The sequence below is a fragment of the Cynocephalus volans genome, chromosome 16 (assembly GCF_027409185.1).
Source record: "Cynocephalus volans isolate mCynVol1 chromosome 16, mCynVol1.pri, whole genome shotgun sequence".
Taxonomy (NCBI): Eukaryota; Metazoa; Chordata; class Mammalia; order Dermoptera; family Cynocephalidae; genus Cynocephalus; species Cynocephalus volans.
Genome location: NC_084475.1, coordinates 55,015,473 through 55,032,076, shown reverse-complemented (window position 1 = coordinate 55,032,076; position 16,604 = coordinate 55,015,473).

The following is a 16,604-nucleotide window of genomic DNA, read 5'->3' as shown; positions in this document are numbered from 1 at the left end:
TAGATAGTATAATCTAACATATGATAAAAGAAAAACTAGAAAATAAGTTTTCTCTATATGTTTTAAAAGAAGGTTAAAAAGAAATATATAAAATAAAACAATGAGAGGGGTGTGTATTTGACCAAGGTCCATGGCTAATATAAAAATAAATATCACAGAGTTCTTTATATTACCATTTCATATTGGTGATATGACTGCTTGGTAGGCCACAAATTGGGCTTCAGTTGTCTAATAGTCAACATAATAAGAAAAACCTGGTCAGCCACCCAGTTTCCAGTTTTTGTAGTTTAAAAGCAAACTGACTACCGAAGAGAGACACGTGTTTCTGCCTAGACCAGAAAGGAATTTTTCTTGAGGGTTCGTCGTAAGGAGGACACCCTATAACATCCTTGAATAATGTTCTCAATAACTTCCTTTCAACCAGCACAGCTATGAGTCTCACAGGTCTGTTTCTCACTGGGCTGCTCAGTGTAGGCCAATAGAATCCCAACAAGGCAAATTCAGAAAAAGCAATTATCTTCTGTTCACAGAAAAGCTCATATAAATTGGTAAGAAAATATAGTATAAATGTACTTAGCTATATTTTATTCTCAGGAGAATTTTGAAGGTCCAGGGCCTAAATTAAATCTTTTCTTTGCAATTACTATGTTCCTTAAAACCTCCCTGTAATTAAAGGTGCAATTTTAGTTTAAGTACATTATGTACAAAACTACTGAATAAAGTCTAAGAGGCAACGTTAAGTGAATTTTAAATAAGAACTTCATTTCATATGTATAGTAGGAAGCTACTAAAATAATATATCTGGCATAACTACTTGACAATTAGGATTTAAAGTAAAATAATATAAAATCTATATCACTGTTTTGCAAAATATTCCCGTTATTTTCCCTGTCACAGTATATTTGAAGAGAAGAAGAAATCTAGGATTTGTTATGTTGTTAATAGTTACCTGGAAACTTGTGTATACTATTTTTAAAAAAATTTTTCTAATAATTGTATATGGTTAGTATCATCCTTATATTAAAAGATGGCAACTACAAGTCCCAGTAACTTATCTGAGCAACATAAGCGGTAAGTGGCAAGCTCTGGTTCAATATAAGGTCTAACACTCCAAAATTTGTGTTCTTCCCAATATGCCTGCAGGCAGTGAGTAGTTTTATCCAGGCTGTTCTCAGACAGCCCACTGTTTGCTCATGACCCTGCTTCCTCTTTTGTACAAGGTTTGATATGAATTAATCCATGACCGAAAGTATGTCCATATGTTTAAAAATAAGGTGTTTCTTTGCAACAGAGCAAGTGTACTTCACTGATACATCTACTTATTCAAAAGTGTTAATTAAGCCCCACTCTGGGCCAGGAACTGCGCAGAACAAAGAGGAAAAAGCCCTTGTGCTCACGGAGCTTATGGTCTGTATTAGTCTGTTTTGTGTTGCTATAACAGAAATACCTGAGACTGGGTAATTCATAAAGAACAGAGGTTTATTTGGCTTATGATTCTGGGACAGCTGCATCTGATGCAGGCCTCAGGCTGCTTCTACTCATGGCATAAAGCAGGGTAGGCAGCCGGGGGGTACAAGCAGATCACATGGCGAGAGGAAGCAAGAGAGAGGGGGGAGGTGCCAGGGTCCTATAAACAACAAGCTCTTGCGAGAACTAATAGAGTGAGAACTCACTCATTACTCCCCACACCTAGGGAGAGCATTGATCCATTCATGAGGGATCCGCCCCCAAGACTCAAACTGTCACACTGGGGATCAGATTTCTACATGAGTTCTGGGAGGCCAATACATCCAAACTCCTTCATGGTCCAAGCAGGGATCGTTACTGTGGATCACGTTTTGATCATTTACTACATGCAAGATTCCACGCTAAGCACTTTATCTGCTCACTGCTTTAATCCTAACAACTCTATAAGTTAGGCGTTAACATTATGGTGGTGTAGGAGAGTTTAAGCATCTGTTCTAGAGTTACACAGTTAGTAGATGTACTGGTCAGCTTTAGCTGCAGCAAAAAAAAAAACTCCTGAAAACTTCAGAGGCTTGTCACATTATTTATTTCTTGCTCACAAATCTGTGGATTAATTTTGTGTGAGCCAGTGTGGCTGGGCCTTCTCTGGTAAGTTGTGTTTGTCTGGGTTCAGCTGAGTTTGGCTCTAGCTTATGGATTGGATTCAAGTCTTCTCTGAGTGTGTTTTCCTTCTGGAATAAAGACTGAAGAACCATTCACTGTCTGAGGCATGCTGCTCCCAAGAAGAAAGAAAGAGGCTCAAGGAGGAAAGGAGAATTACATGATGGAAACTGGCAAACTGTCACTTCCACTTACATTCCAGGGTCATAACAAGTCACAGGTTAAGTCCAAAGTCAGTGCATCAGAGAAATATTCTCTGCCCACATTGGAGCATGACAAGGATAGAGAGGAAAGGAAAAAGTGTGACTAAATTGACCACAGTGGATAACAGTACTGAGATGCAAATCCAGGACTGTCTAAATTTAAACCCTGCTATTTTAACGACTATGCTATTCTAAATAAATATGAACCTACTTTATATTCCTTTGGGTTTATGGCTGGTATTTTCTGAATAAAATTTATAGTTAGGTGTCAATGTCTTGAACTTTTTTCCTCAATAATTCATATAAATTTAAGAAAATAGCACACAATTTCAGTTATTGATTTATAGAAAATTGTTATTTACGGCTACAGTAAAAAAATCTTTGTTGAGCATTTGGTAGCTATCTGATGCTTTCATAGTATATGTAAATATTCTCCATTTTTTTTGACTTTCCAGAAATCCATAAGTTTATGTCTTCTAGGATATAAACTGCTCTGTAATATATTTTGATGCTTTCAATCAACGTCACAGTTCTATGTAAATGTAGATGACAATTACTTTAAAGCATCTGGTGAAAATGGTGAGTAATGGTTTCAGAGAACATTTCTAGCAGCGTTGTTGAATACACTTTGAAATTTATGCCACCTGAACAGGCACTCTGAGACACTGCTGGGTTGTGCAAAGTGATACAATTCCTACCTATTGCAATTTGGCAAGTCTAAGTTGCAAACCTATGTATATTTTACTCAGCCATCCCATTCTGAAAATTTATGTTGCACAAATATGACAGGACAAATACAAAAGATAATTTGTTACAATACTGTGTGAAATAGAATAAAATTGGAAATGGCACAAATGTCCATCAAATGGGTATAGGCTAAATAGTTTTATATATAGTATAATGAATAATTAGAAAACACTCTATGTTCTGTAATGGAACAATCTTAAGATATAATTTTAAGTGAAAAAAGCAAGGGCAGAACAACATATATAACTTTTATGTAAGGAGGAGAGATGAATCAGAATATATATTTAATCTGCTTCGGAAAGATGCACAAGAAACTAATAAAAATATTTATAGTGTAGATAGGAACAAGGTTGGTAGGGAGTCTTTTTCACTGTGTACCTTTTTTGTGTAGATTGTATTTCTGAACCATGTAAATAAAGGAAAGGAAAATTTTCTTATCTAAATCATACCCCAACATCAGAACTATATATTGTATAGACTGATAGCCTTCATGGAAGTTTTCCTTATATTTATTTGCAAACTATATCCTAGTTCTATTATCGTGAAGGACAAGTCTGTTTTAATAATCTTATCTATATTTTTAGAAATTCTTCCGCATATTTATGGTTAGTGTATATAAGATTTTTTAAACCACAGAAAAATTCCTTTCCTTTGATTAGGCTATTTTTGTAAAAAATACAGAGGTACTCCATTTTTATTGGCATTTGGATTTATGTGTATTTTTATAATCAGTCTGTGCTTGTCCAAAAGAAGACAAAGAGAGAGCGAGTCTTTGAATTCCATGTCAGTGAGGGAATTGAGAATGACTGAGGGGAGCAGGGCCCTTCTCCAGATGTCCTTGCCAATATCAATTGCTGAGCAGCTTGCCCCAGCACTGGACCTTATTTTGAAGTTTAAAATTGTTGCATTAAGATCAAGCAGCACAATTCTAGACCCAGAGTGTAACAGATAAATAAGAAAGGAAATGGAAAGAATTTCCCAAAGGCAAAATATAATCCTTAAATAAATAAATTAGAAGCATTAAATTTTAGTACCTACCAGATAGCTTGGTTGTTTAGAGCATGGTACTGATAATGCCATGGCCCAAGGTTTGATTCCTGTACTGGGCAGTGGACACCCAACCCCCCCCCCCAAAATAAAACAAACAAAAATCAAACAAACAAAAAACAAACAAACAACTTCAATAATAATCAAAAGAATATTCACTGAAAGAGAGCATTTGAGGACCATTGATAAATCTGTATAATCGAATCAGTTCCAAACCCCAAGAAGAGCATCTAATTCTACTGTACGGATGAAAAAAGTGAAATGGTATGGATAGAAATAAGTTAAAAGAAAAATGAATGAAGGTTTATTTTGCCTTGTTACTAATGTTGGGAGACAACTGTCAGTGGATTCCTTACGTGTCTGCATGTCTTACATGCTGAGACACTGGCTGCCTCTGTTCTGGACTATCTTTTCAAGGATGAGTGTATGGCAAACAGCCTTGGAGGACAGAGACAGTGTCTCTCTCCAGAGCAAAGGGGCAAGCACACTTTCTGGCTTTGCTCAGGGGAGAGGGAGTCCCTTAATTACAGGAATGTCCAATCCAGGCTCTGTCTGGGCCTAGGGTTCCTCCTTGAATTGACTTTTCTCCCATGCATGAAGTCCACATCTAATCCCAGTTTGTTTTCCGTGATAAAACCCTTAACTTATCGTGTGCTCCTGCACTTCCACTTGCCCTCTGTCCATCAAGACAGTTCTGCTTTCAACTGAGCTGTTTTGTACAGAAATCTGTTCTGCCCTTCAACTGTAGTTCTGCAATGAAGTCACTGAACCACATGCCACATTCTCTTTTGGAATTTCCCTTTTGGAGGAGCCTGTTTCTTGTGTGTCAGGTACTGTGGAATCTTGTTCACAAGGAGCCTCTGCTAACCCCATGCACTGGGCAGGGTGGCTCTTTGGTGCAGAAGGGTGTCTATCCTGCATCTGCTCTTTGATGCTCCCCCAATTTGGGTCTCCTAGGGGCTTTTCTTCAGTTGGGTCTACATTACTGTCCTGGTTCTTCCCCAGGGCCTGAAACTTAGGAATCCAGAACTCCTGGTGTTCATTAATACTTCTTCTGTTCACCGTGTGGACACACAACATCTGGGAAACTACCAAGTGCCCATTGGGCACAATCTGAAAATGGGACTCTGAGATATTGGAAGCAAAACTACCTGAAGCCAGGGGCTCTTCACAGGCACAGCACAGTGGCTGGCTATGCAGCTTTGCCTCCAATGGCAGCTTTAATTCCCCAGCAAGATGTTCCGCAGGAGATGGCTTGCCTGGACCTTCTACAGCCAGCATGCTTGGTATAAGGCAGCATCTTTTGAACCCTTGGGCCGCTGGGATTTTTATTCAGGTTTCCGTTTAGATTTCGGGAGTTTCCTGGTTCACTGGTTCTCAGGATGTCTCTTGATTGTGGTTGAAGAGCTGGGAACTACTCAGCCTTGACTATCTCCCTTGACCCTTTGATCCTTGAAGGAATTCTTAATTTCATCTCCCACATCCTTAGTCTCTGGGAACATTGCTATTTATCACCAGTCTCCTGGGGCATAACTCAGTGTGTGTGTGTGTGTGTGTGTGTGTGTGTGTGTGTGAGTGTGTGTGTGTGTGTGTGTGTTTGTCCGTGTCTGTGTGCATAAACACACATACATATACTGTGCCTCAGTTTCCTTCTGTAAAAGGGGATACTTATCTACATTAAATACTGAGACCATTTGCAAATATTAAATAGGATAATCTGTGTAGAAGCTTGAATCTGTGTGGCAAATCTGAGATGCAAGTAAGATGATTTTTAATTTTTATAAGTTAAATTAAATCTGGCCCCTATCTACAAGGGAAGATACCTATGTCATTTATTGCTGGAGGTTCCTTTCCCTCTTTTTAGTGTGGTGTACATTCTCAGAGGAAAAAAAACTTAGGAAGCAGCCTCCGGTCTTTGATCCCTCAAGTTTGTCACTAATGTGCACACTGTATGAGACAAGATGGTCCATTCAAAGGTAGGTGGTGGCCCAGCCTCTCTGCCAATGTGGGCCCAGACTGGAAGTTGAGGAGTCCCCCACCTCTGAAAGCACATCAGCTCCCCTGATCATTAAGTCCTGCTTCCTTCTTTGGGACTCCCACATAGATCCAGCCCCTTATGGAACCCATGGTCGCATCTCTGTGCTCAAGTTCCAGGAGCCACTGCTACATTTGGGCAACTCCCCTCTTTCAACTCAGCCCCTTGTTCCTCCCCCTGAGGAATACACAGCTAAACCCCCCTGATAATGAGCCTTGATAATGTTGTACAGCAGGTGTCTAGCAGCTTCTGTGTTGGGACAGGTAGCACAAAAACTAACAACCCCTCAGGGAAACCAGAACCTCGTAGCTTCTTGGAAAGGGGGAGAGCAAAGTTCTTGTCTCCTCTGGCAAGAGGTAGGCAGAGCAATTAATTGCTTGATAAGTTATTCTGCCACAGATGCCTGTTATCTAGCAGAGAGTGAATAGGTGGAGCAGGAAAGCATTAAGAGGGAAATTAGTCCCTCCTGTCATTGTCATTACAAACTGTCACAGGGAGGCATGGCCAACCACCTCAATTTGCATGATTGTTAGTCAATTCCTGGGAAGAGACCTGGGTTTTGGGGTAGGGTCTGGTGAGGAGGCTCCTGCCACAAGTCACCAAAATGCTCCTTGGCCTCCTTAATGAAACACAAAACTGTCCTTTGGAACCCAGAAAAATAATAGGATACTTAAGACTCAGGCATCTAGTACTAATAGGGGTTCACTGTTCAATAGAACTTTCTGCAACGGCAGAAATGTTCTATATCTGTGTTTTCCAATAAGATAGCCACTAGTCACACAAAACGTGGCTAAAGTGACTGATTAACTAAACTTTAAAATTTATCTTTAAATGTATTTAATTAATTTAAATTGAAATATAAAGAGCTACATGTAGCTCATTGCTATAGTATTGGACATCACAGTTGGTAAAAGGCCTCAGAGAAGAGTCAGTTCTCAGTAAAAACCTCTGTCATTGAGGCTGCCTATAGGAATTTGAGCTCCTTAAACAGTATCTGGCACCAAAGAGAAAACCATGGTCCCAGTGGTTGGTCTCTGAGTTCTCTCTGCCCACCATATCCCCAAAGCACCAGCTCATTCGTGGAATTTGGTTGTCCTAACATTAGATGTGCAGTGCAGGACTTGATTTCAGATGTCTCCTGGGATTTCCATTTCTCTTTCATTGTCTGTCAATGGCACATTCTAGAGTATAACTCTGCACAATGTGACTGATAGCCCCAGGAAGTGTACAGCACTAAGCCCTGGTTGTAAACACAAAGCACTTGGCAAAATTTTCTGGAGAGAAACCTTCTCATCTCCCTCACCATTATTCAGTTAATGAGCTTTTCTCTTTTTTGTGTGCATCCTTCCGTCTTTGTGGTAGTCATGAGTCAAGGAAGGGGAAACTGTGCAAGAAGCAGAGTGAGTGTGGATCATCCCATGTGGACTGTGCTCCTCCCTGATTAGGGGCAGGTCAACAAGTCACCTGTCCTCTTGTGTGTGCATGTCCTGTCTGATGATCACATTCTCAAAGATATGGAGAGGCAGGTTGACTAGCTATGTGACTCCAAACCAGCCACTCAGCCCTTTTAAGGTACCACGTTTCCTTTAGTGAGAAGTCTGTGAGCCATGGGTAGGAGGGCCTGTGACCACATCCCCTGCGTTCTCCAGTCCTGGTTTTTCCACGTATTGTGTGACTTGGCCTCTCCAAATTTCGTATTGGGATAATCAAGTAAAATGATGCTGTGCAATATTGCTGATAGATTATTAAGAGCAGAAATAAATCTTCTCAGGCTGTAGGCTTTACTTGCTCTACAAGCCTGGCCCTCTCCATAGGACCAAACCTTTGTTTCTGTAGGCTCAGGATCAGAATCTAGAGCATGATGGAGGCAGGGTTGCTTCACTACTTCATCTTTCACTGGTGGCTCCTCAAGTGGCTCCAGTGGGTCTTCCAGTGCACATCTGATGGGGACCCCACACCACATTTGCCCCTTTCTTTGCTGGCTCCAACTTTTGGTATATATTTTTTCCAGTAACTGCTCTACTTGATTCTAGACCCTGGTGACACAGATGTCAGTGAGGATGAGGATTCATTCAGTACCTTGGCTGCTTTGGCTTCAATGGGCTAAGTTGATGCCCATGACGAGACCCAGAACTCTCAAGAAGATTGCCAAGACTATACATTACTTTGAAGCTGCATTTAAGGACAGAAATCTTTTTCAAGTACCAAATCAGTACATATTTATCCATCCATATGTCTGAGAATCACTACTGGACTAGACTCCAGATGGACAGTGTGCTCACATTTCATCATTATTGATATTGGTCTGAAATTGAAGCCCCACTTTATTTTGCAAATTAAATCTTACTTTCTACTTAATTTCTTTTGGAGAAATAAGTGAAAAAAAAATGTGGAGAAGGATTTATTTCCTGATATGTTATTTGGAGATTTTTTTACATGCTTTAGAAGTGTGTGTGTGTGTGTGTGTGTGTGTGTGTGTGTGTGTGTGTGTGTGTGTGTGTGTGTATGTGTAGAGGAGAAAAGTTGTGTTGTTTTTACAATTGTGTCATTTCACTTGATGAATTTCTAAATATTGTGCAACTGTTCTTTATTTTTGTCAAATGGTCTAGAAGACTTTATACACTGTCAAAACTCTTATTCATTGGGAAAGTATAGCACATATGAGGGGGCTTCAAAATGTTCATGGAAAGATTTGTATTTTTTAATTGCATTGTTCATGAACGTTTTGAAGTACCCTCATATAGTTGTTATAGTGTGAGAGATTTGAGAGTCATATCTGATACGTTCGTTTTACAGTGAGAAAAGTGAAGAACAAAGCAAGTGGTTAAGTGGCTTGCCCAGTGGTCACAAGCCAGCTAATAGAGTCAGAATAAGAAATCTGAGTCTCTGTGGCCAAAAGTAAGTACACAACACCTTTAACTAAAAACCCACACCCAAAGCCATCACCTTCACATCTGCTCATTGCAACAGTAACCCAGAATATGACTAGGGACACTCAAACCAAGTGTACATCTCTCCACCATATAAATGTAAGATTCAAAAAAATTCTGTTGGATTTTTTGGTCCAAATATTTAAATGTACTTTTTTCTTAGAAAATCGAACTAATCTATGTCAAATCTTTGAGCTCCCTTTAACCGCTTCTCCCTAGAGCCTAAAAGAGATGATTTTAGCACATCTAACAGAGTCATTTCTCCCAGCTCTGTTTGATCCTCTGAATCATGGTTATTCCCCTTTGATCATCCTAATGATGGCACCACCTTTCCCCACCCTCCCAATGCCACAGCTCAGTGGTGCAGCAGAAACGCTCCCTCTGTGGATGGAAAGGCAGGACATCTCCACTGATTCTACACTGAATAGAACAGTGTCTAAGATGACCAGAAAGTAAGCAGAATTTATGACTTATGAATAAGTTTAGTTGGTTATTACATATAATGTTTACTTCCAACATCCTATGAAGACATATACTAAAGTATTCAGTTGTCACTCATTCATTTTAACAAATGCAGGAATTAGTACTGACTGATGGTACTTGGTTTCCTCAGGCTGACTCAATGGCCACAGTTAACACATATGCAACTAGATAATCAATACCCTAGTGTTTCTGATGTCCTGAATACTGAGAAGGTGGATTTCATAGTGGTTAAAATTCTGAGTTATGGAGTCCACTGCCTGCTTTTGAATCCTTGCTCCACTCCTTACTGGTCCTATGACACTGAGCAGCTCACTTTACTTCTCTAATCATCAGTTTTCTCATCTGTTATGTGAGACATTTATACTACCAGTTTCATGAGGCTAATTGTGAGAATTAAGTGAAATAACATATTAAAGATGTTTAACATAATGCTTGGCACATAGTCATTGGTTAAAGTTTGTTACATCATTTTATTAACTACTTGCTTTGATCCATCACACATTTTATAGCCCAAATTGTAGTTTATATTCCCATTTGTGGTCTAGTCTCACTTCCTGGATCTAATGGTTGGAACACTTTTCCAGCTATAACCTTTTGCTAAACTACTATATGGATTCCCTCTATGGCTATATTGCCTTCTGGAGTTCTGGATAAATCTCTCTGTCAATTGCCCTTACTTGATGGACCATGCACGGTAAGCACACTTTTGCCAGATATTGTCCTACTCTCCATGTGAGACCCAGACTCAGTCTATAAGCATTGACAAATTCCTGCTGCCCAGGAGATTAGCAAAAGGAGAGAAACGTGAGACCGTGATCATACCACAGCAGATATACATTTGTTCTGAGCATCACAAGGTGCATTTATCACTTCTAATATCTCATACTCTCTTGTTCAGGAGCAACTTTTCACTCACCTCCGGACAAGAGCAGTAGTGATGATAATAGAGAATCCAATGAGCAAGTTGTGTGGGGGGTAGGGGGATGGGTAAGGTAGGAGAAGCAAAGTAAGCAAAGACACTATGTAATTTTAATGAATGAAAGGACTCTGGAGCTGATCTGCCAGTCCAACCAACAACTCAGAGATGGATGTAGCAAACTTTCAGTGCATGTAACAACTTCCTCTCTACTCGTTTCTTATCCCACAAACATAGAACAATACCACTTTAGAATGATTTTCATATTTTTCTACTCTTTCCTTTTTTACCTCATTCTTGGAATTCATAGTAGAAGAGTTTTGAGGTTTACTTTTGTATAGAATACTTTTGATTAAAAAACATTGAGTAAAATCCATTCTACCATCTTCATAGGCAGGATAGTTAAATAAAACATTGTGAATGACTATTATATACATTAGTGTTTTCAAGCATATACTTCAGTATATTGTGTACTAAAATAGAAATTTGGCAATGCAGGACACACTAAATGTAATGTGGATGAGAGGTGACTGTGAAGGATGAATAACAATATTTTTGAGCTTCATTTTCTAATTCACAATTGGAAATAACAGCTACCCTGCTTACCTGTGAATATTAAGTAAAATATTGTATACAGAAAATTTTCAAAAAAGGTAGCACCACATTGATTTAAGGATTTATGATGTTTCTAATCATGTTAAATTATATTTTCTGCTGCAGGGATGTCTTATTAAGTGTTCAATGTTTGATCCCATTGTTTGTCTTTTCTAGTAGTTTACTTTCAACCCTGGCTACACATTAGGATCACTTGAGTAGCTTTCAAAAAGTATTAATGCTCAAGAAATAGTTCAGATTAATTAAAGCAGAATGACTATTATTAGGGCCCATGCTTATTGGGCCCATTTTTATAAAAGTGTCCCAGATTGTGCAGTCAAGGTTGAAAGAATCTGGCCTGTCAAAAGAACCATTCTCTTCTCTTTGTGGTTAAAAGAACCCAATTCAGGTATTGGGTAGAAAACTCTTGATTTCAGAAAAAGTGATCTAAATCTCTGGACTAAAGATGGCCATGTGACCCTAATACAGTGATCAACCATTCTGATTTGACCACACATGGGACTTTCAGTGCTAACACTGTTAAAGTTCCAGGCAAACACGATCTATTTGGTCACCCTAGATCCTGACCTATTATGTGAGTTGTACATTTTTGTGAAAGGTTTATTCCTTTCTAACTTGAAGGACTGGTGTGAGGGCAAATTTTCTGCCCTACATCATCCCATTTTCTGGCTTTAAACATGGTCCTGTAATGATGTGACTTGCTGCTGCAATAATCTGCAGCCACAAGAAGAATGTCAAGAGGGCCATAAGAGACATGGATCTGGAGCTGTGCCATGGGTGAGCAGCTAAACCACATCCAGAATTCTGCCTATTTCCAGAATTCTTGTCATGTGAGAATGTTTGTTTAAATTATGGCTAGCTGAATGTTTTTGCTGCTAATGGGTGTAAGCTCTCAGTGCATCCACAACATAACGTAGAAACTGCATACAATCAGACATTTGTTTTTCATCTCAGAAATGTGTCCACATCCTGTTCACCACTGTTGGCTTCAAATCTTCATCTTTGTTAGTTGTCCTGATCTTCTGTTTTGTTTGGCTTGTTAACCCCACACCCTCCAACCACTACTCCAACCCACCCTTAACTGGAATGCAGGCCGTCTTCCCAACTCTGATCAGCACACTCTTTAGAGAATGACAGTCTGGGAACTCACACCATGGTGCCATATGCGATGCTTGGGTACAGCAGTTCCATCTCCATTGCCTGCAACAGGTTTGGGGGACACTGTGCCTGGTCAGGGCTGCAGCTTTGATCACTACCTTCTTGTCTGAGAAGGAAATCAAACAACTTTGATGTCACTTTCACTGAATCTCTGCTTCTCAGAGTATTATTGTACCTTACAATTCTGAAATATTAAGCATGCAGATCCTCCATTAAGATCTCATTATGCAGAAATGCATGTTTCACTTGATGATCTCTGTAATTGGTCCTCAGTGACTGTGCTTAAAAATGACAACATCCCAGAGTCTAACTCCAAGCAACGGAACCAAGCCTGTGAAAGCCAGTGTGTTTTTAAGAGAGAATAGGAATGCAAATGCTGTCAAACTCACTTTGCTCTTTTTCCGTTGGCTCTTCCTGAGAGCATGTGTGGCTTTTGGAGAGCCAGAGCAGCATATGTGAGTCCTGGCAGAGCTGTGCTCTATGCCAGACTCATAACAGGCTCCAATGGGGCTCAGACTTCTCACAAGTGTTCTCACCTGGCCTCTCAGCCAACTGTCTTGCTTTCCATTTTTATTAAGGGGTTTGAGTTGGCAGTGAAAACTGTGCTTGCTCTAATATTGAAATCATTTCTTCCACTACCACATCATTCTTCCAGCATTTTATAGAATGCACTTAAGTATTAAAGGTTGGTAAAAACAACTGTCAGTTGATAGGAAGCATGGTCTGTTTCACTTGCTTTATGCAGAGCCTATGATATGGAAATGTACATAGGTGCCGTTAAACACTTGCAGTGATAACGGGGCAGATGTCCGGACTCCATGTCCATGGCTGCACACAGAAGAAGCTTTGTTCACTGTGGAGGATGTACCCGCTGAAGCTGTGCTTTGATCTCTTTTTTGAGCAAGTAACATCCTAGCAATTTCTATAATGTCTGGGAGGATGGAGAGATATTGCTGATTATGAAAATAGCTTATTACTTGGTGATCAAGCATACTTGAGGAAGCCAGGGGTCAGTGCAAATGTCTTTTTTATTTTCCCTTTGATTCAAAAATCAGGCCATGCCAAATGCATGTAAGTTGGGCATAAGGAACTCCCCCTGACCCCCTGCATTTTTTTCCCCTAAGATTTCTCTATCTTTATTTCATCTTTTATATTCTCTTTGTCTCCTCTCTCCTTCCCAGTTTTCTTCTTAGATCCTTGCCTTTGACTGGTTTATTTTGCTGTTTTCTTCCTTATTGAGTGTCGGGCTTTAAAAACTAACGCCACCTTAAGTGACATTACAAGCGGCGCCATTATGGGCCCACAAGGGCGTATTAACGTGGCAGCCTAAGACAGCGCTTGGAGGAAGTAGGGTGGGGGTGTCTGTGGAACCTTGCCTTAGCCCTTATTGGCCAAATACGCGCTTCCATGCTTGAGGTTGCAATAGCTAGGCATTGAGACAGGATGCATTCTCTCTTGACCTTTAGGCTGATAAGATTATGTAAAAAACCTCCCTTCCCATTTGCCTTTAAAAGTAAGTGCTTGTGTGATAATAAACGGAACTGCTCGACAGAACCCCCGCGGTGTCTGAGTGTCCTTTAAACCGGGCTGTTTTGGGGGCCGGCAATTGTGCTCACCTCTCTTCATGGCTCTCTTCCCCCATCTCCTTCCAAAGGGGACAGGAGGGAAAGGGGAATCCCGGGCCATTCACTCGTCCACCAAAAGGAACAAGGCTAGGGCTGTTCGGGTCGGCCGGCGGCGGACCCGACAATTGAGGAAGACGCATTGTTTTGCTAAGAACAGCTGCTTCCTCTTTGTGTCAGGAGACTCCATGCCCACTCTCTGTAATCCAGCTGGACAGTTCATCTCACCTCTGAAGTCTTCCTGACCCTTGTGAGGGCTAGAAATCATCTGTGCTTCCCCATAACATGGTTGTGCATTCAAGACTTATTGTGCAATATTTTATGATCAATTTTTTTTTTTTTTTTTGGTTTTTCTTCAGCAGGAGACTGTGAGGCAAATGAGAGCAGGCACAATATCATGTTCTTCTCTGAATCTTCAGCATGATCTGCATTGCCCCACAAATAGTAGATACTTAGGTTTGTTAAGTTAGATTGAAGTGCCAAGAGAGCATTATCCTATAATTTCTGTGCCAGTAAAATTTAGATAACTATTTACATACTTAAAATGAGACTTACATATATAACAGGCATGAGGGAGGGACATGACATATTGTCTGACAAAATGTGCACTGAAATATTACTTTTACATTCTTTCCTCTCCCATTCTTCCCCTGTTCCTGATTACTTGGGGGCCAGAAGTATGTCTTTACAAGGGAAGTGGGGTATAGGGAAAAGAGAGGCTGGAGAAAACTATGTGCCTTGACTCAAAGTTGTAGAAAACTATGTGCTCTTGACATCAAGAGCATTGATGTTTAAAAAAAATATTTGTAATGATCCGTATAGACTGGTAGAAAAAATGAAAATTCAGAAAGACTGGGAGCAAACTAGAAAAGGCAAGAACTTTGAAATTCACCCTGTTATTTGTGTCTTCCATAAAATACTCCCTTTTCAAAATATTAGTTTTTAGATTGATTTATTCCTGTTTCCCCCTATATTTATTGCTGATTATCTAAAAGTGATTTATTATTACTAATATTTCTTCTTAGGTTATCTGATTACTGAAAAGCATACAGTTAGCAAAATTATGGAATAAGCTTGTAACCAAGATACCGTCAGAGTAATAATTTTGGTTTTACACTGTAAAACCACATGATCAGAATACTTGGACACTGTTTACATTATTTTATGTGTTTTTTTGCAAGTTGTGGTGAGGATTGCTTTAGGTGTTTTGGTTTCCAGTATATGCACATAGTCACATTAAAAGCTGTTCTTTTTGACATTCTTTCTCAAAAATGTCTCTTTATTACAGTGGAATGGAAATCTAGCCAAATTCTAGTTCTGCAGATGGTTTATGAAGATTTGGAACATTCCATCAATGGAAAAACTGACCAGCTATAGCAATCCGCCTGCAATTTTCATCTTAGTACTAATGTTATTTTATTTGACATTTATTTTGACTTTAAAAAAAAAAATTGCAACTTATAGAGCCCCCTTTATTTCTCTTTAGTGTTTTTAAATCCATAATAGAAGTAGAGTTCTTTCTTGCTCTTTGTGTTTCTACTTACCTTTTATTATGGAAAATTTCAAGCATCATTCAAGTTTGAAGAGCAGCATGAACACCTGTGTACCCATCACTCCTTCAACAATGGTCAGCTCATGGCCAATCTGACTTCTTCTGAACTCTTACCCAGTTCTCTTGACAGACCTCTTGATATATCATTTTATCTATAAATATTTCCATATACATCTCTAAATGACAAGGAATCTCTTTTTAATCATCACCACATTAGTGATCAGCTCCCCTTAATGCCAAATATTTAATCACTGTTTACATTTTTCCATTGTTTTTAAAGTGATGTTTGTATTGTAATAAACACATCTTTGCCATTGACTGGTATCTCTTATATTGCTGGTATTCCAAGGGCTTTCATCCCATCTCTCTCTCATTTTTTTTTCTTTGTTTGTACTTCTATTCTTCCTAATTAATCTTCTTTACCATAATAATTTAGTTTTTTATATTTGTAAGTCTTTCCTCAGTTCTTTCATCTCCCTTCAAATTATTATTTTCTCAAATTACTTGATTTCTGAATATTGCAAATTCTGGTGTATGTTCTTTCATAGTTTTTTTTTTTTATTAACCTTTATTTTCAGCTTGTTTTGAAATATCAGTTTAGCAGTTCTTAACTAATTTGCAAGCATTTTTTTCTTGACATAATTTTATTGCTTGTAGAGGAGTTATATATTCCTCATTCCATCTCTCTTGTAATATTGTATTGTGTTCAGTCATGATCCTTTTTTCTGCTCACTTTTAAGTAAAATAAGTTTGTGGTGGGCCAGACTAGCTTTTCTACCTTCATCGTTTTAGAATAAAGTACATACATAATTTTAAGTTTTTGAGTAGCTACATTAAAAAAGAAGAAATAGGTGAAGTTACTTTAAAAATATATTTTAACTTAGTATATTCACAGTATTATTATTTGATCATGTAAATTATTAATTATTATAATTTTTTGACATCTAAAATCAATATAAAATCATTAATAACAATGTATTATCAATGTATAAACTCGTTAATTAGTATAATAATTATTTAATATGAATCAATATAAAATTATTAATTAAATATTTATATCCTTTTTTTATACCAAATCTTCAAAATCAAACATATATTTTATAAATATGGCATAGCACATTTATGTAATCAACAGAGCAGCTCTAGAGTTCCTATCCACAGTGATACAA